Raw genomic sequence first — 27255 nt, forward strand, 5'->3', positions numbered from 1 at the left:
ATCTCTGTGTGAGCATGAACAGATGATTACAATAGAAAGAACTGGATTACTCAATGTTGTGCCAAGAGGCAGCTTCACCCTCATCTGGGGGATGGCGTATCCTATAAAGGTTTGTTCTTACTGAAATCCAAGGTGAGGATAGGTTTACGAAAATGATTTGCCTTTGGACTTTCAGCCTCAGAGAGGGATTGAATAGATCAGACACATAGATTGGCATGGCGCTGTGCAGAGGTAAACATGTGACCCAAGAGAAGGAGACGGACAAGGAAGGAAGGTAGAGAGGCCAGGTTTTTTATCACATGCTTCATTCATTTTCTGGGCCTAAATGAGGAGTCAGCACTTTAAATGCCTTATACTACTGTGTGTTGTGAAAGATCTGCTTTAATTGTGCAGTACGACAGAAATGTATGTACATACATACAGCATATGTGTGTACATGCACACGCATATACACTTATACACAAAACCACGTGCATTGCCTTATAAAACATTTTGTGTGTCTGAAAGTGAACTTCTTATACCTACCAGAATAAACACTTCTATTTATCCACACACATAAGTAATAAGTTTTCAATAGCCTTATGTTGGTTGTGAATGTTAACAATTAGACCTTCAAACTTTCATGAAGGCAAAAATCATGTAGAAAATGATATTGGTAAACACAAACAATTTCTTGAGGGATTCCTAAAGAATAAGTAATAACAATTCAAAATTATCTAGAAGATTCCTTCATTTCACACTAATTTTTCACCCAACTCTCAAACAAATTTTATAAAATGTATTTTCCTGTTTCAAAACAAGAAGGCTAACTGCCACCAGTAGAACAAGTTAAATAAAGTAACTGATCCCAAGGGAAAGCTCAGGACTAAATAGATGATGAAGAAAATCTTCCTGGAGCGTTCTGCAACTCTGATGAAATCAAAGCAAACTGGGATTTTTCTCTTCAAAATCTGCATCTGCTAATGTTTTAATGCTCAGAAAAAAAATCCTCTGCAGGTCCTAAAGACAGCCTCAAAAACAAAACTCTGTTCTCTTTGTTGATATGAAACCCTATGAATCTCCCAAATTGCTGCATCGTAAAGGAAGACAAAACTACAAAGAGATAGGACAAGCTTCTTCCCCTCAGTGCCAAGTAACATCCCTCAGTTATGTGTTCTTATTATTCCCAACTATTTGCTCAAGAAAAAAAAAAGAAGAAGACATAAAAATTACAACCTAGGCTATTTTCTGCATACACTCTCCCAACAGCTGGAAGAGAATATAAAAATAAAAATCAACAGAGAGAGTAGTCAATGATGCTCAGAAAGCCTCCAGGCAGAATCAAGGAACAAGGCAGATTCTCTCCACAGAGGAAATTAATATGTTGTTAACTCTCACTGAATAGAGGCTGGAAAAGTAAAACCCAAAACACCAAAAGCTGAAGCAAAGAATTAATCTGATCAAACACTGACAACCTGACGTATCCTAGTCACTTCCAGACTTCTAGATGGAAGTTAAGACAATTCAGCCCTGGCGTGCAGCTGGAGGTGGCCTTGCATTAAAGGCCAAGAAGAAAGCATAGAGTCCTGTTTCCATTAGCCTCTAGCAATAAAATAGGAGGCCATGATGCAGAATCAAATGGCATCCCTCTGCTAATTTCCGAACAATGGTGAAAGGCAATGTTATCAAGCCCTGGGAAGTGCAGGCACATGACAGCTAGCACTGCATTCCATTATAAACACTGTCAACTTCATGTACCTCTACCACTTTCAAAGAACACAGGTCCTCCAGTAACTCAGCCCATTCTCTCCAGGCTATGGTTGCTAGTGCATGCCTTTACAGGGAGTTTCCATGCCTAAAAGAGGAAGAGTTGATTCAAGGTAGTCAATTGAGGTACAGCTTTTGTTTAGTGTATTATTGTTTTTGTTTCCATGTTTGTAGTAGTGTACAAAAAAATGCTACTACAGTTTGGCCCCCTCCGGAATTTGCATCATTCCTGTGCATCCTGCTCTGTAAACTGTTAGCAACATCTCAGTTATCACAGGCAGGTAACACAGCAGAGGAACAGAGGTATAGTATCCTCTTAGTGCAGTTAGCATTGGAGAGGGTCATCTGAGGCTGGAGGATGCCTTAAACTGTGCCATTTCTCCTCCAAGGCCTTTCCAGCATAAACTTAAACCTGAAAACAAAAATGCCTACTTATGTTCTGTGCATATCTACTGAAACTGCACAGATATGGTGTATCAATAACACCCTGGAAGAAAAGTCATTGCCTTGAGATTCTTGCATGTGGGCAGGGGGAAAAGGTAAGTTCTATGGTTGATTGGCAGTTTTGTAGTAAGCTCTTTCCTCTAAGATTTCTACTTAACTGTTCTACTGACAGACCTTTGATGAAATCCTAAAATCCCTCCTTCAAAGGACAGGTATTCAGATATTAAGAAAAATTGGCGACCCATTAAAGTAAGTCAGAACTAGACAGCAGACACGGTTTGACTTGCTGGGCTCTACATATGCTGGTTTCTAATCTGAGATAACTAGAAGTTTGTCTCCATCCAGATCCTTTGTGTTCATGTTTGAAAGAAGGACGAGGAGCACGGAAAGACAAGTGAGGATGATAAACCTTCCAAGCCACTGAGAGCCATCTATCTGCCTTTGTCTCTCCACACAGTCAACATGCACAGGTCCCTACACATGTCCACATAACCAACTTCTTGTAGAAAGTTACAAAAAAAAAAAAAAAAAAAAAAAAAAAACCAAGCACAAAAACATAAACCTAGTTAACCTCCTAACACTGTGTATTGCTTTAAGGACTTTTATTAAATAGCTGGCCTTACTTGCTTTCTGGTATCTATTAATCCCACCCCCAAAACCAGAAAGTCATAATGAATTCAGCTCTCAAGCTCATTTGATCTTAATTGAAACGCTTCTAATCAAAAATTCTTATGCATTGTTACAGAAACTCCATAAACAAGTTTTCCAAGCAAAGTAGCCTATCACCACAAGATTTATTATGCCTACAAAAGATAAAATAAAGACATTTCCCCTGCACAGACTCCATAAGCCATTATGTAAAAAGAATGCATAACATTTCTGTGAACTTCTCTACAATAAGTGGGCCACACATCAACATGTCAAATAAGGCTGCTTAGAAATAATTCAAGATTCAGAGCTGTATGGTACTCATTCCACAAGTAGCTGTCTACAACCTACTTGTCCTGGTGTCAACATCCAGGATCCCCCTTTCAGGGACTGTGTGGTGCAGGGACTATGCTCTGCATTGAGCCCCTAAAGGTGTCATTTGAAAATGCAGCTGAATGAGCCATTCTCTGGAATAATCATAAATGAAAGTCTGGCCTTTGCACTAGCTTTGGCTAACATCAAATTAGAATGGTGGGTGGTAAGAAGATCCGTAAAATACTCCTGATCCAACATTACCCCCCAAAACCAGGAAGAACAGCAAAGCTTTCAACGAAAATGTTGATAAAATTCCATAGAGATTAAAGAAGACAGGAAATTCAAGGTCATTATGTATGAGGTCCACAGAACATCATTGTTGTTACTGTTCAATTTGTTCATTCGAACAGAAAATAAAGGCCACATAAATTATTTCTAAACTTGGAACCATTTAACCTGCCCTGCCTATTTTAGCATCCACTACCTTTATTCACCGAAAGAAGCATCTCTGAGATGACGTGTTTCTTTAGTTAAAAACTAATGAAATTCCAAAGAGCATCTTCAAAGAGCATCCGGGTCAAAAACTCAGCTCTTCGATGTTTGTTTGTTTGTTTGTTTATGTTAATGATGTGGTTATTACACATTTCTAAATGAAAAAAGAAATGTTAAGAGGCTTTTCCCTGGGGGCCTGGGAGGTCTTCAATCTGCATCCAGTTCGGTTTAAGACCACCAATGTGGACTTTGGAGAGAGCCCTGCTTTTCTAAAGCACACAGTCGTAAAGAGGAACTGGTTGCAGGACTAATTAGCATTAAACAGGACCCAGGAATGAACAGCAAGAGGACAAGGGTCACTACACTAAGGGGGGGGGGGGGGGGTGTCAAGCTGCCAGAGCCCACAAGTACAATGCCCAAGGTATCCAATGCAAATTAGAGAAGCAGTCTAGGCTTGTAGGGATGAGAGCAGGGCTAAGCCCCTCAATCTTCTTTGCTTTCTCTTCTCAGAAGAAAGAAAGGAAGAAAGAATGGGAGGAAGGAAGGAGGAAGGAAGAAAGGAAGGAAGGAAGGAAGGAAGGAAGACCAAATGACCCACCTCTTCAGTGCAGCATGATATGCAATTAGAAATCACTTTTGTCCTAGAAAAGCAACAGACAAAAGGCGGATAAGAACATCTCAATGGCAACCAAAAAGAATCAGAGAGTACAATCAGCATCTGTGTTAGGATGGGCAGTAGCTTTCTCCCACCACATCCCAGGATCTCTCCCACAAAGAGAAATCTGCACAGCCAACTGCCAACTTGTTCATTTTTTCCATTGAGAAAAATAATAAAAGAGCAAACTGCACACACATACTCTATTCAAATGTGACAAAGAGCTCCTTTCTCAAAAAAAAAAAAAAAAAAAAAAAAAAAAAAAAAAAAAAAAAAAAAAAAAAAAAACCAGGCTTGAGGACTGTGGGTTTTTCCTTTCTACCAGCAATAAAATTCCTGCCTTCATCACCCGGCAAGATAATTGCAGAAATTGGATTTGGAAAAATTTGAGAGAGCATTTTCAGATTTTTAACAACTTTGATTTGATCATCAACCCAGGTCCTTGCCCTGTTTTTGATGTTTGTTTGTCTTTGTTTATTTTTAATATCACATGGCTTCAGGTACAAATTGGGAATATTTTGCCTTTTCTGAAGGTTAAAAGACTATATTATAATCAAGTTATTTAAGTCAAAATATTTAAAACTGCAAAGGCAATATTTCTGAAATAACTCAAAAAAAAAAAAAAAAAAAAGCAGTTTGAAGTACTCCAGAATAGAATCTAACATTCACTATCCCAGTTTTTCTTTCTAAAATAGAAAATAGAAAGTATCTTTGTAGGAAAAATCTAAGATACAAGCCAATTATGCTTTCCACACTGTAGACTGCAACCTGAGACAACACGGTGTACACCTGGGAATCCTAACTTTACCTTTCAAAATCTAAAACTACTCAGCATGTTGGGAAATAAATAGTAAAAGTAAGAAAATAAGGAAAATAAGACAGAACATTATTACTTAAGTATGCAGTTCCATTTTATGATCTAAATTTTCATTTTGACTTGCCTCTGAGAATACAAATTCATTTTTACCACAAAACTAAAAGTGTCAGCTCAAACTTCTCAGTGGTGAACAATATATTTTTGATTAATACTTCATAACAACAAAAGTAACTTAGACATTTCCTAATTTTTGTCTGTCACTCTGCCTGAAGTATAAAAGCTGGCTCTTAGGTTCTTTTATATGGTGTTAAGCTTTGGGTATATCATCTCACAAGGCATTCAAGGGATATATGTCACTCCTACTAGTATGCCATCTCTGCACAAGGTAACCTGCACAGAAGAGGTCCTTACTGCTGTAAAAAGGGAACACAAGGGTTAGATATTCTACAGAAATGAACACAATATTATGTACTCCATGTTTCTCACAGAAAGGAAAAAGACAAAAGGAAGGAAGGAAGGAAGGAAGGAAGGAAGGAAGGAAGGAAGGAAGGAAATAAATTAAATATATTATCATTGTCCTTTTGAAGCTAGAAAAAACTATTTATTTTTAGATGTTAAACTTAGAAAATCTATTTATTTTTAGATATTCCAGCATTCAATTAAGCACATTTAATAATGAGAAGAAATGAGAAGGACAAACTAGTTAAGACCACCCAAGGAAACCATCAAGCGGCAGTTTCGTATCAAATGCTAAATAAGAACATTTCCCAAGATCCCCATATTAAGTTTAGATGAAACTCAATTATATAGTGGGCAAAGAAGGGCTAAAGGGCAGAGAAAAGGTTAAGAACAGATAATTAGAAGAAAAAAAAAGGTGTGTCCGTAATCTAAATATTTACAAATAAGAGGTCCTGAAAAGAAGCTACAAAATAGTTATCCTCAAAGACTCAGCCCATCTCTTAAAGTAACGTGTTACTAGGGAGTGTCATTAGTGCCTCAACTATGACATGAAAGAAGACAGCCACCAGGAATAACCTTGCTGAAGGAGCCCATCTATTGTCTCATCTTCTAGTCAACCTGCCCTTGCTAGTTTATAAGTTTGCCAAAGCACAGATATTAATTATAAACTCATACTGGTGGGTTTTACAATGTACAGCTATTCCCGGAATATCATAATAAATTTAAGTTAGTTACATTGAAAGTCTCGTCATATGAATCTTTCTTGTACTATCTGGCATGAGTAACTACATTAGAGCAATCTATTTAATATATAATATTTAATTTATCCTATTTAATAACTGCCATCAGTTGCTTAAACACTTCCATATCTCTCCATCATCTTTTGGATAGGTATCTGGCCCTCAACTTTCCCTGCCTTGGTTCCTCCCATTACCAGTGCATCAACAACCAGCACTGTAACCATTTTCAACCTATTTACAGTTTCTATTCTGCCAGGAGATTAGGATTCATTGGCTCTGAATATATGAGACTCTGGTTAGAATGTCCGCCTTCGCCGCATTGCTTGATCAGAAAACAGTTCAACCGTTAAGTGTCAGCCAGTGCAGAATTCTTAATTGACAGACAGGCGCAATAAAAGAAACCATCCAGAGTGACCTTTAGCAAGATGAAGAAGGGAAAAGATGCTGAGGGAAACAAAATGCTCACCGTTAAGACTGACTTAAGCAGCCATCGCAGATCATTGCAAGGCTGGGGCGTAAGGATGTATAAAAGATAGCTGCCATTAAGTTCTGTGGACTATTGTAGGAATGCTATTGTTGCATATTACCAGAAAAGTCTTGTAAAACTTCACCAAAGGAAGAGACATGATGACAAAACTAGATACTATTTTACAACAAAAAGGTAATCTCCCATCGTCAAATGTAGCCCTTATATGCTGAAAGAGGAATGATTTTTCTGCCTCAATTTCTTGAAAAAAAAAAAAATGCAATCACATGTTTATATAACTACCGCTAATGGCCGGTCCCACACATGATTTTGTGGGGTCATCAGAACTCATTATCGCCTTCTCTGATGCACAGAACACAAGGGAGACTGGGGATTGGGGTAGATGCCCAGAGGCAAGGGGAACATCAGGACAGGCAAGGCAGAACAGAGGGAAAGACTGTGAGGCTGAGAGGACAGCAAAAGCAAGTGCCTGCCACGGACGGTAAAAATCAGCACGGTGCTGGGAAACGAAGCCACAGAACACAGAGAAGCCAGAATCAGGCATCTAGAGTAAGAGAACATGAAGTTTGCTGTAAGAAGTCAGCAAACAAGGCAAGAAAAAGATGGAACGAATTTTCAATACACATTCTATATACTATTTCACAAAGGTCATTGCGACAACTCGCTAAAATGCAGCATGTGGTGTCTCGCCCCTGAGATCTCAGCGCGTGCAAACATATGAAGGAACACATCTGAGCACCCAAGTGGCCAAATGAAGTAAGAGGTGTTCACCAGTTCAAGGCCAGCCTGGGCTATACAGCAAGACTACACAATAAATAAATAAATAAATAAATAAATAAATAAATAAATAAATAACAAAAAAAAATAAAATAAAACAAGTTGGTAGCCATTTTCAGTCTTCTGTAAAGATGGCTCACCAAGACAAAAATGCACCCTCTAGAGCTTTATTTTAGAACGCACACACAATAGGAAGAAGAAGCACATGGCCTCAGGATATGGCATTTTCATCCTTGTTCCAGGGCCTTGCCAAAAATCACAGCAGGAATATTTAAAGAGACAGACATAGAAAACTGATTCCATTAATCAACCAGATTTGCTGCTGATTTCAATGGCTAAAACCATCATGTCCACTTTCCCAAGGCAGGCAGATTCATTCATGCGGTTCTGGTGTGGTTGTTATGTTCACTTCTACCCTCAAGTGCTTCATATTCAACAGCAAATCATAAAGCCATCCTAACTATACCATATAACTCCCATAGCTGTGACTAGGGACCCCATTCCATACAAACCCAACTGGCACCAACCACAATAAAACCTATAAATGGGACATTCCCTGGGGTTATACAATCTAAAGGGGCATCATGATGTCACAGTAGATTTGCTGGCACTTCTATCAGATAATTAAAAGTACACTTTTAAAATCTTCCTGCGAGATGCAAACCAGAAAAAGATACAGGTGGCTTGAAATCTAGCCAACACCCAGAAAGGAGGCAAGATGCTTAGCGACCGTTCCCTGGAGAAAAGTAACATCACCCACCGTATCTAATCCGGTAATGCCAGGACCCACCAGGAAGGCTTACAAGTTAGCCAGGCCTTTCTCTCTTCAGCAACAAAAGTAACCTGAATGGAAAACAGGTACATAGGCCAGTTGGTTGTCATTGGCTCACATCTGAAATCCCAGTCCTCCAGGGACTGAACCAGGACAATGAACAGGAGGCTCGGACCACCCAAGCTAGTGTCTGAGAACCTGTCTCAAACCAAAAAAGAAAAAGAAAAAAAAAGCCAATGTAAAAAGGCCAAGATATGCTCATCAATACCTGCATTTATATCTGAAACGCTAGGAGCCATAAATGTCCTACACATTGACAGGGCTGCTCTCAAGAATCAGAAATCCGGTTTTCTGCCTGCACACAGACAACCCAGTTCCCATTTTATTCCCTAAATTATATTCCTCTCCAAAAAGAACATCGGCCAAACCCTCAACTAGAGACCAAAGAAACCGAAAGATTATAAATGTAACAGGGAAAAATCAAAACAGGAATAACTGGAAAAGGGGCTGAATTTCAATTCCTTCCATTAGATCCGAGCTGGTACATCTACTCTCCAGCCACGGTGCCACTGGACAAGTAGAGGAAATGCGAGCATCATTATGTATCGCCGGCTTTTATTGCCGCTGGAGTCTAAAGCTGGCCTTGAGCAGAGCAGTTTTATTCTCTAGGAAGAATATCGTTTTCTTTTGGAAATTATGAAAAAATGTCAGTGAGCCTGATTAGTTCTTTAGAACTCCGTGCATTTCCTGAGGCCTCAAAGCGGCTGAGACCGGTTTAAGCGTCTTTGAACACTTGTTTGGCGTGCTGGTTCTCACCCAACATCCTCCGCATTGGATTTCATTATAGGTTCTTGACAATGAGATTCTTGTTTCATTTATTTCACACGGGAGCTACGGCTTTATTCATTTCTCTCTCTCTCTCTCTCTCTCTCTCTCTCTCTCTCTCTCTCTCTCTCTCTCTCTGGCTCGTTTTTATTTCTATTAATAGGGAAATAAATTCTTGTTTACTAGTATCATTTTTGTGCCAGTGTGACCGGTGGAAAGAGTCACAATGCTCCATGAGTTGAACCGACACCAAGTACTTGACACAGGGGAAGCAAGTCGCTCCAGGCAGGCCTTCTCCTTTATTCCTCAGAACACTGTGCAGGCTGAAGGCATGAACTCTCAAAGGCTGTTTTTCACTGGTCCCAGCAGGTCTGGGGGTCACGTGACCACTATCTAGCCAATGAGAGGCTTTAGAAACATTAAAGGTGTTTTTCAGGCTCCTGCCTTTGAAGGAAACTTAGGGCCACCACTCCCTAGCTGGCCATGCTTCTAGCTGAAATCATCCTGGAAGGCAGGCCAGCCATCCAATGCTTGAGGTGAACATCTGGCCTGAGAGTGCTCAGGGGAAGTCTCCTCAGCCCAGACTAGACCACACCCAAGAGGAATTAACTTCCGAATACTGGAGCCATACTGTTTTATGCCTGGGTTGTTTTGTTTGTTTGTTTGTTTGTTTGTTTTATTGTTTTTCTTTCTTTTTAACCACTGACATCTAAACTGACAGAATTTCATTTTTCTTTCTGCATAGCTCTTCATTGTCCTTCATGCCTCAGAGAGTCAGAGAAGTCTATTCCTAACAATTGGCAGGACAACAGCAATTTTAACCAGTTATCTGAAAATTTAAAACATACACTTATAAATTTTATACCAAAAAAAAAAAAAAGGGGGGGGGGGGGGAAATGGGTACTTCTTATCCTGATCCAGAAAATATTTCCCTAAAATTCTCATCTCTGAAACTGCCAGGGGAGAAAAATTACCTCTGCTTTAAGAAAATGGGGGGACTCTCTCGGGGCCACTTTAGTGCTTAAGCATTAATATCCCAGCTAAAGAAATATCCTTGCTCAATAGCTGAGGATAAATTACAGGCGAGACAAGTGTTCTTTGGTTCTCAAGACATAACGCCACCACCTAGGAAACTCCAACAGTCCTAAAGATATTAATTATTTATCACAAATCAACAGGTATTTTATCACGAACTGCAACACGATCAAAATAACATTGGGTTGAACAGTAACAAATCACTGTCAAGCTGCTGCCTGCATATAATTTGAAACCAGACTCTAAAGCTGCCAGAAAGACATAGAAGCTGGCTGTCCCTGGTGACAACCAATATAACTAACCCAGGAATAACTGTGAGGAGGAGAGGGGCAGGAGAAAGTTCCCAGGCAGCCACACAACATATAAATTTTCACTTGAGTTCAATTTTCCCATTGAAACAGCACAGTATATAAATTATAAGAAGAAAAACTACAGACTACACACACACACACACACACACACACTCAAACACAAAACTACACTTAAACACACACAATGCTGCCTTTCAAATTTTTAAATTAAAAACTAAAAGGTACTGGGGACACAGCTCAACTGGCAAGAGAGTATAGCACACATAAAGACCTGGAGAGAAGACCGTGTGGGAGGGAAGCAGGAGAATTGGGAATTCAAAGTCATTTGGTATATATGAGATTTTGTCTCAAAGAAGAAAAAGGAAAAGAAGAAAGACAAGAAAGGGAAGGAAAAAAGGAGGAAGAGAAGGTAGGGTGAGAGGAGAGAGAGAGAAGGATGGAGGAAGGAGGGACAGAGGAGGGAGGAACAGAAAGAGAGGGAGGGAGGGAAAGAGGGAAGAACTGATATAGAAAGAGAAGAAAAAAAGATAGGAGAGGACATGAGCAAACAAATATGGAAGGAGTTTTAAACTAATTTCTAATGAGCCTGTTCTTTCTTTATATTTTATACTTTGCTCCCCCTTCCCCAACATTATTTTCCAGTCTGCACCAACAGACAGAGAGCTCACTAACACCTGGCAAAGACTAGAAATAGTTGTAAAATCCAAGAGTTGTCTTGAGAAAATACATTATTTGGTTCAGCTTTGGGTTCAAGTAGGAATACTAGTTGCATTTATTCCTAAGGGGAGACTACAATGGGGCAAATGGAAGTTAACTAACTACATAGTACTCTCCTCACAGATGTCAGAATTGTCTTACCTTCTGCCATGATGTTATCGACTCTCTCTGTCTACAGTCCAGTCAAGAGGACTTTCTCAAAGACTGAAATGTTTTCTATTCTGGCAGAGCTAAGAGCAGCTAAGAGCAGCTACTGAGCTCTCGACGACATTTGTTTACTGTGAGGACTGTGTTTTTTATTTCATTGATTTTTAACTTGGATTAACTCTTGAGGCTCAAAAGCTAACATACTAGATCAAACAACTCTGCACAGTTAAGGGATTCTCTGCTCTCAAGGGGTGTCGATCTATAAAGTAAGCCCACTTCCCACAGCTGAGGAGTTAAATGTCACTAATCTAGTTTGCCGTTGTGGGGGTTGTATCAGCACATAATACCAACATTGTCATCAAAATCATCTTGGAAACTGCTTAAAATACAAAGTAGTAATTCTCAATCTGGCCAGTCTTTCTCTCAAGGTGAAAACAAATTATTGTTGTGGAATGACACACAAATGCAATTGCAGGTATGTCGACATCTAACTATCCAATGAACAACAGCTGGTTGTTGTTATTGTTGTTGTTGTTGTTGTTGTTGCTTTCGTTTGGAGGGACTCCTGTCTACCCAGAAGCACCTGTGGGGATCAGAGGGCTATTTGAAGGAGTAATTTCTACTACACTGAATCCTGGAGACTGAATTTGTCAGGTACGAAAGTAACCCAGAACAAATGGGTGTGATATCTACCAGTGCAAGAGGGCCTCCAGGGGCCAGCAGAATTTCAAGTTCCTATTACAGACAGGTATGCTGGCATCTTGACTACACTGCTCTTCTCACCCCAACCCCTACCTTGAATTTTTTTCCAGCTCATGGGCTTCCCTTCCTCCAGCTTCTCATTCTTATAGGGTCCTGGCATTTCAGCCATGTGCCCTGTCTTCATCCTCTTAATCCTCTCTGTCTCTGTCTCTCAAATTCTTCCTTTCTCTTTCTGTCTCTCTGACTCTCTCTCTCTCTCTCTCTCTCTCTCTCTCTCTCTCTCTCTCTCTCTCTCGTTTGCTCCCTCTCTCTTCTCTTCCTCTGGCTCTCTCCCTATGCCCTCCTCTCAGTCTACTGGCCATATTTAGTGTGCTACTTTCTCTCCCTACACTGAACTCTCCAAAACACATCTGACTGTACTCTCCCTCACATCGACAACAACAAAATCCTTACATTCGATCATACCTTGGAGCAGTCATCTCCTCACTTTATGTAGAATTCAGGTCAGCAGACTTGGCAGGAAGCGCCCTTCCCTGCTGAGAGAGCTCAACAACCTGAAATCATTCATTTCTGACCTCCGCTTCAATGAATGTATGTAATGAGTCTATAGTATATCCAATTAGTCACATTAGGTGAGCAAGACATTTGTTAATCTCGCTAATACAGAATAATAATATAATGATAATAATTATAATAATAGTATAATTGTTCAGCAAACAGGTAACAAGATATAGTCAAGAAGGGTAGGGCTATGGTAGAACAGTATAGTAATGAACTCAGTTACACTAAGTGCTAAAGTCAAGTCAATCTTTCTGATGGCTCTTCTTTCAGAAATGAAGATAAAAGTACCTCAGGGAAGCAGTGGTGAAGTTGGTGGTTGTGCCTACAAAGGCTTTATAGATTAGCACAAAGCTTATATGGATTAACACAAAGCTAGAGTCTACTGAAAAACATTACAACCCCTCTATGCAAATGGCAAATGCCTCCTGAAGTACATACACAGTTACAGTTTTCTGCAACAGACTAAAACATTTGAAAATCCAAGGCCTCTGAGACATTCTTATAAACAATAGGCCAAGAGCCACCAGAAGAAAGTCAATTCATCAGATGCATATGTTTAAGAAATTTAATTGCCCTAAGTATTTATTGCCGTCATAATAATATTAAATGGGACACTAAATTTCACAGACTGGAGGGTTTATGATTTCCTAGGCAAACGCAAGAAAGAGTCACAGTTTAACTTGCAGTTACGCATTTTATTAAGGGTATCATGATAAATTACTCAAAGGTTCTTAAATCCTAGCGTGAGTCACACATCCTCACATAAACCAAACCCTAAGTGTAGTAGTGCCTTATACCATAGAGATGCACTGATGCTTCAGATTTTGAAAACTGATACATCAACAACAAAAAACAACAACAAAACAAACAAACAAATAAAAAGACCAGAACTTCAGTCATGAAAATGGCTGCAGACTTTTATGCTCTACATACATGTAAAGAAGATGCTGCCTTGAGCACAGTCAACCCCTAAGTCACTATCATAATTCCACAGCACTTCTGTGACTGCACGTAATCCTCCATCACAGGTTGCTATGAAAGCAATACTACAGGGCTCTCCTGACCCTGCAATTGGTCCTTTATAGAAAAGGAGAAACCTGCTAGCTGTCAGCTGAAAATGACCTGGGCATAATACCTCAGTTCCTTCTTGTTCTCTGGGATGCTCCGGGACCAGATGTATGCTGTGATGAAAATGGGATATCATAAAGCAATGTGTGATTTCCTACATTCTTGCTTTTTTTTTGCCGCCCCCCCATGTCAAATATCTACTGCAGTTGCCAATACCTGCTCCAAATGCTACCTTTAATGACTAATAAGTATAGAGGCATGGGGCAGCCTTTACCAACACTGAAAGTTCTATAGATGCATACCAACATGCCCAAACTGACGAGTTTCTCGTGGATATATGTGGAACTTAATTAAAAAGGGCATTAAGGCTCCCCCCCCCCCAAAAAAAAAACAGGTCCACCCTCAGAAAACTATCCAGCACTGTGAGAAGTAAATAGAGAATGCTTGGCACATTTCCACTAACATAGCTGGTTTTGCAGGATCGAGAGCTGGAAGTGAGGACAGGCCAGGAGAGATGAGACACACACAATTTAGCTTAACTTGGAACAGCTGTGCTGAAAGGCCCATGATTCACACACCTCTGTCCACACACTGAAAATCAGAAGGGCCTTTTCCTGTGTTAAATACAGCGACAGCAGAGACCAGGTGTTCAGGTCAGAGCAAAACCACAGAGGGCAGGGTGTGAAGTCGGGCAGCACAGACAAGAGGGGAGAAAAGCAGACTCACAAGTGAGTCTTCCACAACTGGGCCTCCTCTTTCCCTTTCAGAATTTTCAACCTAGAATGTTGATATCTCTCAACCCAGGCTCTAACTCCAGCTCCGAGAGGAGAAAACCATAGACATTCTAAGGACAGCAAACTCCAGATGTGAAGAGATCTTTACATATGTCACCATGAATGAAAAAAGAAATATAAAACCTTTAAAACATACACACAGAGAAACACATAGACACTGTCAAATGCATACATACACACAGATATAGACATACACACATATATACACAGACATAGACATACACAAACATACACACACAGAAACACAGACATTGACAAACACATACACACAGACATAGACATACACACATATACATACAGACATACAAATACACAAACATATACACACCGAAACACATAGACATTGGCATACACATACATACACACAGACATAGACATACACACATATATACACAGACATATACATACACAGACATAACATACATGCATACATATGCTCAGATATATACACGCAGATACAGTCACACATTTATACCTACACACAGACCCAGATACAGACACATACACACAGACACACAAATACATACACACAAACATAGACACACATGCACATATACAGATATACACACAGTCATGGACACACAGATATACACACAGGCACAGACACATATATAGATACACAGACATATGTACAAACATAGACACACTACAAACACAGAGACACACATATACAAACAAATAGACACAGACACTCAGCAAAGAACAAGTCATTTTTTAAAAAGACTGAATTGGACATGCAGGAACTTTCCAGAAGTCCCAGCTTCTTAAGCCTAAGAGGGACTGCCTGACCAGCCTAGGCAACAGAGGGGGTAAAAAAAAAATAGTAAGAGGAAATTAAATAAGAAAGAAAGCTTCATCTTACTCCTATATTTTCAGTACGTCTCAGAAAAGCATTGCAGGAGGAACGAAGTCTTGCAAAAAAGCACAGAGAGGGCCAGCTGAAGTACCAGACCTGAAGAACTGATGAAGAAGGAGTAGAGTTCACTTAGGATGCTGAGACTGAAAATTCAACAGCTAAACATAAGGGGATAGAATAGACCACTAGGAAATAAACCTCTGTATGGAAGAATGACAAGACAAACAGGTGACAACGTGGGAGATGGGGTGTTACGTGGAAGCCAGGCTACAAATAGCCTAGGTAGGCACTGAAGTAGAATGGAAGAACCCTTACGTGGACTTACTTGCCTACTGCTAACTGGAGGGTAGTAAAGACAGCTCCCAGTGACAGGCAAAAATGGTTTCTCTTTGAAGTGTAAGAATTTTTAAGAGTGCTAAAAGCATCAAGGGGAAAAATGTTTGAAAGCTACAGAGCGCAGAAATATGAACCTGGCTTCTAACTTGCCAGAAATCAAAGAAACAATATTGTAATGGAAGAACAGCATAACCACACACGTTGTTTGGTTAAGACTGACAACAGAAAACAACACCAGGTATGCAAAGGCCCTCTGGAGGTTCTATGGAAAAAGAGTATTTCTATAACACAGCTCAGGCCTAAAAAGACATCTACATCAACTGCTACTTGCCACCCATGACCCCAAAAGAAGAAGAGTCACAATAAGAGCCTAAATGTGGGAAGGGGTGCTGGCTTCTGGAGATGACATAGTACTACACTCAAACTCACAAGAGCTGTGTTTATCCACACAGGAACTGCACAAGATCAAACCAGGCCAACTCCTAGCATCGATGAGTGGGGTGCTCTGCAGGTCCCACCCCATAGTGAGGAGCTAATGGCTTTTGATACCTGCTAAGAAAGGGAAAAAAATCATTATTTCTCAAGGGTGTGACTATGGGCAGATATCCCACATTCCGGGGAATGGCCCCACCCCTTCGTCCATATTGGCAGCACTAGATAGATCTACTGAGGTACAGAAAGATAAATAGATAAAAGAAAAAATAAGACACAATGTGGGGCAAAAGATGTGTTGGTGGCAATAGGGAGAGTTGACAGGGAGAACTGTAGGGTTAATGTGACAATATTTCATCATACATAGGTATGACATTCTCAACAATAAAAAATAAAAGAACAGTAAAACAGCATTTATTCTTACACACAGAGAGACAATGACTGAAAAAAAAAAGGTTGGCAGGATGGCTCCATGTTTTTTTGGGTTTTTGGTTGGTTGGTGGTTTCTTGGTTTTTATTTGGGGGAATCTTAATTTTATCTTTTTTAAGACAGAGCCTCACTATGTAGCTCTGGCTGCCCTGGAAGTCACTCTGTAAATCAGGCTGGCCTCCAGCCACCTGCCTCTGCCTCACAAGTGCTGGGATTAAATGTGTGCGCCATTCTGTCCAGCTTCCCCAAACCCACGCAAAGTTTGGTACATCAGTATATTTCTCTAACTACAGTGATCCTAGGGAAAAATGGGGGAGAGAATCCAGGAAGCTTGTGACATGCTAGTCTGCTGTATGCATCAGCAAACCAGAAATTGATTTATTTCCAAAACAAGATGGAAGGCAAAGAGTGATGCCTCCTCTTGTGAATATATATTGTATTTTATATACATATAGCATATATATGTATATATATATATATATATATATATATATATATATATATGCACACAGGCCTGCACATACACACACACAAACACACACAAACACACTGAAACAGAACACATACACAAACAGCTATCCTGGAAAGAAAAATGCAAATGAAACTAGTAATTCCTAAAACTGAAAATATGAAAACATTAAAATTCTTAAAATTGAAAATATAAAAATATTAAAATATTCTATCAAATATGGTCAAAGAAAAAGGGTAGTCAGTAAAATTAAAAAAAATATTACTGAAAGAAGGCATCGATGTTCTTACAGGAATCAATTAATGAATGGGGTAGTATATGCATGTGTTCCTTTTAAATTCAAGGTGAAAATTAACAGAAGTTTTTTTTTTTTTAAATGTGCTCCTCTAACTCAACTTTAGGCTAGTAATCCAGAAAAAAATAGAGAAATCCACCAAAGGCATGATGGGAATGAAAAAAAATCATATACATTAAACTTTGACACAGAAAAGTGGGGAAGATGTAGAGGAAAACAAGAAGACAAACTGAACCATGCCAGGACAGTACCAAACATCCATTCACATTATGACAAAACAATGTCACCAGCATCTATGAAATAATTAGAGTCCTATAAGCCAATTATAGATTTTAAAATATGTAAATGAAAAGTTACACACACACACACACACACACACACACACACACACACATATATATATATATATATATGCATACACAGAGATAAGTATATCCATAAGTATGTATTATGAGGGATAGGGTTAGGGTTAGGGTTAGGGTTAGGGTTAGGGTTAGGGTTAGGGTTAGGGTTAGGGTTAGGGTTAGGGTACAACATCAAATATGACAGGCAAGATAGCTCAGGAGGTAAAGGTGCTACCTACCACTCCTGACGACCTGACTTCTATCACCTGTTCTCAAATGGTAGGAGAGGTGAGTTCAGGGTTGAGCTCTAATCTTCACCTGTATAACATTGCACACACACACACACACACACACACACACACACACACACAAAGGGTGTATAATAAGACCATAGTGACTCAACGGTCACTGTTTGAGACCAAGGACTGTGAACTGGAAGCCAGCACTTTAGTGATTCTGGTATCTGCTCTAATAAAAAGCTTCTCGGAATTAAAGAAAATATTTTTCACTCATCTCAGATCTATCAAAGACAAATAGGACATAAACAAACAAAACAATATCAATTTTTGAGGTAATAAAACATTATCCACTGAACAGGGGATAGAAGTAAATCTTAATAAATCATCAACATTCAAAGACATGAATGAGTCTTTAAAAAAAAAAAAAAGTTAATGAGTTAGAGAAAAGCTGAACAGACCGACTGACACAAAAGCAATAGAGTTGTCAATGAAGTTCTTTCTGAAGAGAAGTGGGCCAACATGGTGGTTCCATAGATAAATTCATGAAAACCCAAGGGACAGATATTCTGTCACATAAAATATTTCAGAGAACATAAAAGCATCCCAAATCATTTTATGATGCTAACATAATTCAGAAAACACAGCCTGAAAAAAAGAAAACCAAAACCTAATTTCATTCATGAATTCAGCTACAGAAGCCCCCAAATCTCACAAAAAGGACTCCACGAGGTATTAATACATCGTGCTGTATTTATGTTAGTTCTATTTTCTCGAGTAAAATTCATTTAGGGACAGGAAAATCATTAGCATAATTCTTGGCATCAGTGCAAAGACACAGGCAGCCAGCAAGCTATCCGTAAGTTTCTTTTAGGTGGAAGTTGTCTGTCAAAAGGCAGGAGAGGGAACACACAAATTTATCTCTGCTCTCCCACAAATTCTGACAGAACTATTAAGAAGGGTTGTTTTGTTTCTACGTTTGTTTTCTTCCTTGCTTGCTTGCTTTGGTTTATTCTGTTTTGTTTTTCGTTTAGTCAAGGATTTATGTTTAGTCCAGGCTTACCTCTTTTGGTAACCCAGACTGGCCTGGAACTCCTATTTCTCCTGCCTCTGCCTCCCAATTGTTGGGATTATAGTATGTACCACAAAACCTAAGCAAAGAAGAAATCTTTTTAAAGCAGTGTAAGCAAATTAAACTTTGTCTAAAGAACAAATTCTGTGTGCTCATTGCACCTTCTGGTGAACCGAGCACCTTTCTAGGGCTATCATTCAATAGATGCATGTTTATTTAAATTTGTATTTAAATATTTAAATATTTAGTCTGCATTACACAGCACGTTGGTTGTGGATAATTTCCCCAGATACACTGTTGGCTCCTTAAACAGAGCTCTTGTCAAAGCAGTCATTCCAGTTTCCTCCCTGCCACACCCCTTCCCTTTCTCCAAGACTCCCCCTCCACAAACAGATTCACACCCAAAACTGAAGAAACTGGAACAACAGAAAAAGCGAACATCTACTTGGTAAAAGACAGCGCTCATCTCTTTTGGGGGTCTTTAATCCCAGCACTTGGAAGGCAGAAGCTAGAGAATCTCTCAACCAGGATTATATAAAAACAACCCTGTCTCAGAGGAGTGGTGGCAGGGGTAGGGGCGAGCTAAAAGGAGGGGAGAGAGATAAACATTGGGGTGCTGGGATGTGGCTCACTTGGTAGAGTGAGTGTTCACCTATCATCCAGAACATGAGTGGCAGAGAACTATAATCCCACTAAACAAGTGAAGGCTGGAGGATCAGAGGTTCAAGGTCAAACTCATCTATACAGCCAATTAGAAGTCAGCCTGGAATGCATGAGACTCTTGTCTCCAAAGAGTCCTAGACAAAGGAATAACATTTAGAGTGTAGTTCACTAGTACAGCACCGGCTTCTTTGAGCCTTAGCTCTATGGCAGGAGTGTAGGGGAGGGGGGACAACCAAAGAGTATTTTTACTAACTTATTCTTATTCTTTATGTGTGTGTATAATATATCCTTGTCCTACTCAGCCCACCCTCCCTTGATTTGCTCTTATCCCTATCAGTCCTTCATCCACCCGCCAAATCCCTACCCCCTTTTTTATCTTTCTGTTTTGTTATAAAGATCTGTAACATTATCTAAAAGTGTTCAACGACCGCAAGATGGTCCAGCAGGTAAAGATGTCTTTTTGCTATGCAAGCCTGGGGACCAGAGTTCAACTCCTGAACGTGTGCGCGCGCACTCACACACACATACACAAACACACAATGATGATGACCATGATGAAGAGGAGGATAAACATCAAGTGAATCTTAAGTTTCACTCAGCTCTCACCATGTGAGTTTTCTCCCGGGTGATTTTAATACTACACGCATTTTGAGGCAAAACGAAACAAAAGAAAAAAAAGAACAACAAAACACTTCAGTTCCTGTTCAGGCTCAGCTGGCCTACCGTATGACTAATTTAAAATTAAGACTATCACTGCTCTGCGACAAACAGCGTAGATGTTTCCTCTATAGCTAAATTTTCCAGGCTGGTCCTTAAAGCCTAGCCTGCTTCCAACATTACCAGTAAAACACTGCTGGCCCTCTTCCTTTCAGGGTGCACAGCACAATACAGTCTCTTATCTGGGACCGCAGACACCCAATCAGTGAGGTTACCTATCCTCTTCCAGCTTCCTGTTTTTCATCAACAAAGGATGGTGTTGACTAAATCCTCTCCTTGCGATGACCCTTCTAAGACCTAAGAAGAGGAATCTGCCCAGTGATTCACTTCATTTCCTCCTTCTTGGAGGAACCATGATCAACAAGCAGCAAACAAGGTTGCAGATATCTAACTTCCCACTGTTACATCATTTTAACACATATCTCAGGAGGATGGCTATTCTAAACCTAGTCTAATAAAAAGGGTGAACAGTCAGAGTGAGAATGCACACATTTTTGCCCCCTTACCACCATGTCAATTTCCCTGACAGGAGAAAATGATAAAATTATATTATACTCTAAAATTATATATATATATATATATATATATATATATATATATATATATATATATATACACACATCCTGCTTGCCTGTAGATTATACTTTCTTCTAGTTTTCCCAGGGTAGAAATTCTAGGATGTGTCCATTTTCTATATTTTATTTATTGATTTTTCCAGTATTTATTGATACAAACCCATGGCTTAGCACTCTACCTCAGAGCTACATTTCCAGACTTTTTTTTTTTTTTTTTTTTTTTTTTTTTGAGGCAGGTCCAGTGAAATTGGCTAGTCTGACCTCAAAGTCACTAACAGCTCAGCAGGCCTGGAGCTTGGAATCCTCCTCCTGAATCCTCCTCCTACCTCGACTTTGAAAATGGTTAGAAAAACAGGAGTGCGCCGTTTGCGCAAAGCATGACCTTGTGCACTGTCATCAAAGAAAATAATGCCTTAAGTTATAGTCAGAGTGGACACAGTATTCCTGGAAGAGAGAGAACTGTTTGGGGGTTAAAAACCTGTGTTATGCATGAGGAGCCCAGAAGGCTTGGCGATAAACCTTTAAAGAACCCTGCAGTAAAAGGATGGGGATGGATGTTTGAGTCAAGCTGGGGATACAGAATGGCCAACCATGTGGCAGAGGCCTGCTCCCTGAGAGTAGAGTAGACACAATCAATGAACATTTCCCAGAGCAGTGATCGCTGTTGCTGCTCAGAGCTGAGATGGCTGAAGGTCGGCTTTAAGCTGTTACCGAGTGCACTACAAACCTCTAGCTTACATCAGACCTTCATTAAGTCCGGGTAAACAGCAGGAACATCAATGGGACTCTTACCAATAAAGAGGTCAGTTCAACTGAGCAGAGTCGCAGAGAAAGAAAAAGAAAGATCACAGGCAGGAAACCCCGCAATGTGTAATAAGGATCAAGACCTGAGCAAGAGGCAGAAATTTATCATCTATCATCAGCAATGGCTAAGAAAAATGTGAGCTTTCTGTGAATCCATATGGACGGGAAAGGCTCACAGAATGCCACGCTTGCTGGACAGGCATTCAAGCTAATGTTGCCTGGAGTCTGAACACTTAGTTGGCAGTGGCTTTGGATGGCATGTGTCTCCCCTGTAAGCCACCTCAATTCCAACCCTGCCAGCTCTTTACCTTCTGCCACCTGACTACCCATGAGCTTCAGAGTGACAATTCCTTAGCACATTTACCTACCAGGTGGGACAATAAGAACTATAAACAGCTGACATCAGCATCCATCGACAATAGCCTTTGTTGTAACACAAGGAAAGCTGAAAGGGCTGTCATTCTTCCATAACTGAAAGAAACCAGACTCTGGTATTACCAGACTTGCTGGAGATAACACAGCTGGTAAGGGGCAAGAACCAGAACACAATCAGCTGTATGCTCCTCACTGCTCACCTAAGGTGCCCTCAGTCTGGAGTGACCCTTTCACAGCAGGAAGGCTCTTAGCCTCTAGGTATCAATGGGACACTATTGTGAAAAAAAAAACAAAAAAAAAAAAAACAGAACTCAGGACAAGCCAAGGCTCCAGAGAACATAATTTTACAAAATGACTGAATATTCCCCAAAGTTAAGAATCCATTGAATACAATCTATTGAAAAAAGTATATAATTGTTAAGAATAGAGTCCATTGGGGAGGGGGGGGACTTAAAATAGGAACAGCAATTTTTTTTTTGATCCTTAAACACCATATCTACAAACACATGGTCAACTGGCTAGTCTTGCTAGAAAGATGAGAATATGCCTAGATACAAGGAGAGTTTCTTTACCATACAACTGAAAAGGAAACACCAAAACCAACTCTGGTTATTTTTCAGATGTAAATTAGTTACGCCCCAATTATGTGCTTCATCATTCTAATCCTATGGCTATCTAAATCAAAAGCAACAGTCTTGGTTACATCACCAAAAATTCAATTTTAAACATGATCACATTTTTCTTTATCACTTTGCATCTTAACTCTTAGTTTCTAAGCCACAGGCACTAATCCATTCAAGTTGCAACGTGAAGGACTTTGTAATGTAGTTACAGTTTACAGACTACTAGCCTTTTGGCTACCACCTATAGGGGTGTACAGGCTACTACTTGTAACTGAAGTGTGGGGAAAACATGTCAACTTTCTTTAACTTCTTACATTCCCAGATTTTCATAAAGAAGGGGCTAGGGCTAGCCAGAGACTTTGAAAAATATTATTTCTTAAAGTTTCCAATGCATAAGTCAACAGCCAGCAAACGTCTTACAGAGGCTGGAACGATAATTCACTGATTATGTAATGGTCTAACACAAGAGCTGCTAAAAATCATGATCTCAATGTTACAATGTACACTCTTCACACACACACACACAAAATTAACATCACTCTTGGAAATATGTCAATCAAGAATTAAAGGAGGGCTGCTGGAGAGTTGGCTCAGCAGGTAACTGTGCTTGTAGCTCTTGCACAGAGGACCCAGGTTCAATTTCTAGCACCTGTGTAGCAGCTCAGACCTGTCTGTAATTCCACTTCCACCAGATACAATGCCATATTCTGATCTCTATTGGCACCAGGGACAAACAGAGTACACTTACTTACATGCAACCAAACCACTCATAAACATAAAATATAAAATGTCTAAATTCTTTGTTTTTAAAAAGAACAAAAGGAACACTGTTGAACTGACACTTATAATCATGTCTACTTCAAGATGAGATTTACACAAAAGATTTGTATTTGATTGCTTTGATCATTTTTTATATAATTCAGGCATTTTTTAATAAGGCTACTTTAATATGTACTAGGACCCCAAGACACATTCTTGTAATTTAGGTGTTTAAAAGGTTAATTTGCAAAATGGACTTACTAAAGTGGGGTATTTCAAATATGAAACAGGCCTCTTGCACTGTGTAATAGCATTGAAAATAATTTCCCTATGTCCTATGGCATTTAATTGGTTACATACGATATTGCCATCTCTAGTTTACCCTGAGGTGGTCATTAGGGAACACTTTGCAAGATCCTTAAGGTGGAACACTGTACAGAACTCAGCTCTTGAGACCCAGCCTACCTACTGCCTATATAACTACCTTGATTCCTACAGTGGCACTGAGTGTTGAAACCCTGTTTTGGTATCCCAAAACCACATTAGATACTCAGCAGATGACTGAATGTTGATATCCAGATATCAACTAAACAAACTTAAATCATTTTATGGTATCATAACGGTTTTAATTATTGTTGGAGTCCTATTTTAGTCAGCTGTGATAACATCCACAGTGGTTCCAGCACCTGGGAGGTGGGGGGAGGGAGGCTCAAGCCAGTCAGGATGGCATAAAATCCCATCACAAAGATGGAGTGAGGGAGAGAGAGAATTTATGATATAGCACAGAAGGTGGTTTGAGTTTAACTTGCCACTGAACAGAGAATAAGCATTCCACAGTTTCATCTGCAGAGCAGCAGAGAACAGCTATGGACCATCTCTGGTGGTTTGGATGAGAACGCTCCCGCTAACAGGCTCATCATATATTAGAATATTTGATTCCCAGTTGGAAGATTGTTCAACAAGGATTAGGAAATGATGATCTGCTAGACTAGGTGTCAATAGGAGGGGGCTTTGAGGTTCTAAAGGCCCAGGCAAGCCAGGTCAGATATCTACCTGTCTGTCTATCAGTCTATCTGTCTGCCTGCCTATATATGCAGCTACCTATCTATTTAGCTGTCCATCCACCTCTGCATCTATCTGCATGTAACATGTAACTTATGGATAGATGTGAGCTCTCAGCTACTGTTTCAGCATGATGATTTCCTATCTGCCACTACCCTCCCCAACCTGACTAACTCTCTACATAGCGAAGCCTCATAATTAAATGTTATCTACTATATGTTGCCTAGGTCATGACACCTCTTCACGGCAACTGATAGTAACTAAGAAGCCATTTATAAGAATCTTACATTTATGAAATGTGCATTGCTGTGACAAATTTTATATAAATTATAATTCATATGTTCATCCTAGATCTGCTATACAAACAGAGCTACAGGTTAAAGTCAGGTTGGTCTTTAACATTTTGCCTCAATGCATCTTCACAGCGGACTCCCCGAGGATTTGTGTCAACTCATAACACTGAATGTATTATTGCAGAAAATGGCATACATAGCAGAGTAAACACGACAGAACTATGTAATATGGGCAGAATGAATATTTAAAACATTATATTGAGTTTCTTTAAGTAAATGGCAGAAGATTTTAGAGAGCTCAACTTTATTCCTGCAAAGCTTAAAATTACATAAATCTAAATATATGCCTGCATTTATGGTAAACACACACACTTTGAAAAGACAAAAAAGATAAACATAAAAATCCAGAATGTTCTTCATTATTGTTGCAGAAATGTAGGATTTATGTAACAGATATTAATGCTACAGATACCCTTAAATAGTTTTTTTTTTCTTGGCTTTTGTTTGTGTCCTCCCCAACCCCTGAAAGAGCCAGGGCTACACACATGCTGGGCAAGACCTCTACCACTAAACCAAATACCCTAACCTGTATTTTCTTGATTTGGGGTTTTTTTTTTCCTTTCTTTCTTTTTCTTTCTTTCTTCCTTTCAGTCTTTCTTTTATTTCTTTTATTTCCCTCTTTGTTTCTTTCTTTCTTCCTCTTATTAACACAGGGTTTATAACATTGTCAGGACTAGCCTTCAATTCCCTCTATGACACAGATCTTGGGTTCCCATCCCCCTGCCTCAGTTTCTCAAATATCTATAATTGTAGGCCTGTGGTACCAGGCAAGACTATGGAGTGGTGGGCTGTGAGAGGCAGCTGGGTATCTGGTCGAGCACAGGCCTCAAACCCTGAATACCCTAATGGGACAGTATGAGTTCGGCCTTGCTCCAGGGCCCTGGTTCCTGTCATTTACTCACAGCCCCTCCCAAAAAAAGAATTGTGGCCTTAGGTCACATAACACAGATAGAGGGCGTGACTACAGGCCACAGAGCCTCAAGAGATCTCCATATTAATGAGATACCTAAAGGTTAGAGGGTGTAGCCAATTAAGCATTCCTCCCCAGACCCTCCTCCTACTCACAAAAGGTATTTAACCTCAGGCCCATCCTGAGGACAGGGGTACAGCTTCATCCACTTTCTGCCATGACAATAAACCTTTTAAAACCATGGACTTCCTCTTGTACTTAGGTCCTTGAAGACAAGCAGATTGATGTAGTGCCAGTCCTGGACTCGGGTAGCAGTAGGTGGTAATCTCCTGCTCTAGCCCCAGCTCTGTGTCCATAAGATGTTGTTGGTACTCCTTCCTGGTTCCACCACTGTTGTCAGCTAGGCCTCAGCAGTGCTCAGTCACAAGCTTCATCTGTACCTGCTGGACTCCACAGGGCATCTTGGTCTCTGTCACTGTGACTTCCAGGGCAGCTTTCAGTGTAAGCTAAAACTGCAGCTTGAGCTCAAGACCCTGGAGAATAGGTCATAATTCTGACCTCCAACCTCTTCTTCTGGAACTATTCAACATGGTCAGAGTTTTCTCTGTTCAGCAACTCCGTCCATGTACTGAAATAGTCTGTTATTCTTCCGGTCCTTCCCTGCCATAGGCTCACACCGGCATCTCATGTCTTTTGGGATTTTGGCTAGATCAATGACAGGAGTAGAATCCATCACTATAACCAGACCATGCATCATGGTACTGATGTCCTCCTTCAGGTATGCAAGCAGCTCCTTCAGTCTTTATTCTACATCTCCAGGGATGACCCATCAGAGTCTGCTCCTCCAGCACTCTGTACCAGCTATTGATGTCAGCCTCCACAATAAAATGTAGGGCATGCCCAATCTCAAGCATGTTTCAGAAGTCATGTGTAGCCAAATGGACCCTGTCAACATGCAGAACAAACCTAGGGTTCCCAACGGTGGCATCAAGAATATTACCACACAAGTCCATGATGTTCTTGAAGTAGTGGCTGTAGCTGCAGGAGGGCCTGGGCTCTCACTGCTGGGAGAACTTGCAGATCTTCACCATCTGCTCCCCATCCACAGCCTGCTCCAATGCACCTTGTCAAGGTCACTGGCCAGGTATTCATTGAGATCTTGTATGATCTTCTTCCTCCTCACCAGCAGTGTCTATGACCCCACCATAGTAGCCATCCGAGCTCCAGGAAAATGAAGACATGAGGTAGGTGTAGGACACAGACACGCCCAGCTACCTGGAACTGTGGATGCTGTGCATGTGAAAGGTGTCCTGAGTTCTCAAAGTACTTAACATCCTGATGGATGGCTGGGGCAGAAGAGGCCTGGTGACCTCCAAAGAAAGGCACAGGAAGCAAAGGACATAAGAGAGACACTGACTAGAGAGTGACAGAT

General features: G+C 40.2%; 1 protein-coding gene across 3 annotated transcripts in view; it reads right to left on the reverse strand.

The window, feature by feature from the left end:
- The window catches only part of Tmtc2 (transmembrane O-mannosyltransferase targeting cadherins 2), a 381379-nt gene that overhangs the window by 287779 nt on the left and 66345 nt on the right, over positions 1 to 27255 (reverse strand). The window contains exon 2 of one of the 3 annotated variants that reach the window (XM_076920114.1): positions 4244 to 4286. The exons of the other annotated variants lie outside the window; for them this stretch is intronic. The gene's annotated coding sequence lies outside the window, so the exon portion shown is untranslated. The remainder of the gene's footprint in view (positions 1 to 4243; positions 4287 to 27255) is intronic. 3 annotated transcript variants of the gene reach the window in all.

The sequence above is a fragment of the Arvicanthis niloticus genome, chromosome 22, assembly GCF_011762505.2.
Source record: "Arvicanthis niloticus isolate mArvNil1 chromosome 22, mArvNil1.pat.X, whole genome shotgun sequence".
NCBI lineage: Eukaryota > Metazoa > Chordata > Mammalia > Rodentia > Muridae > Arvicanthis > Arvicanthis niloticus.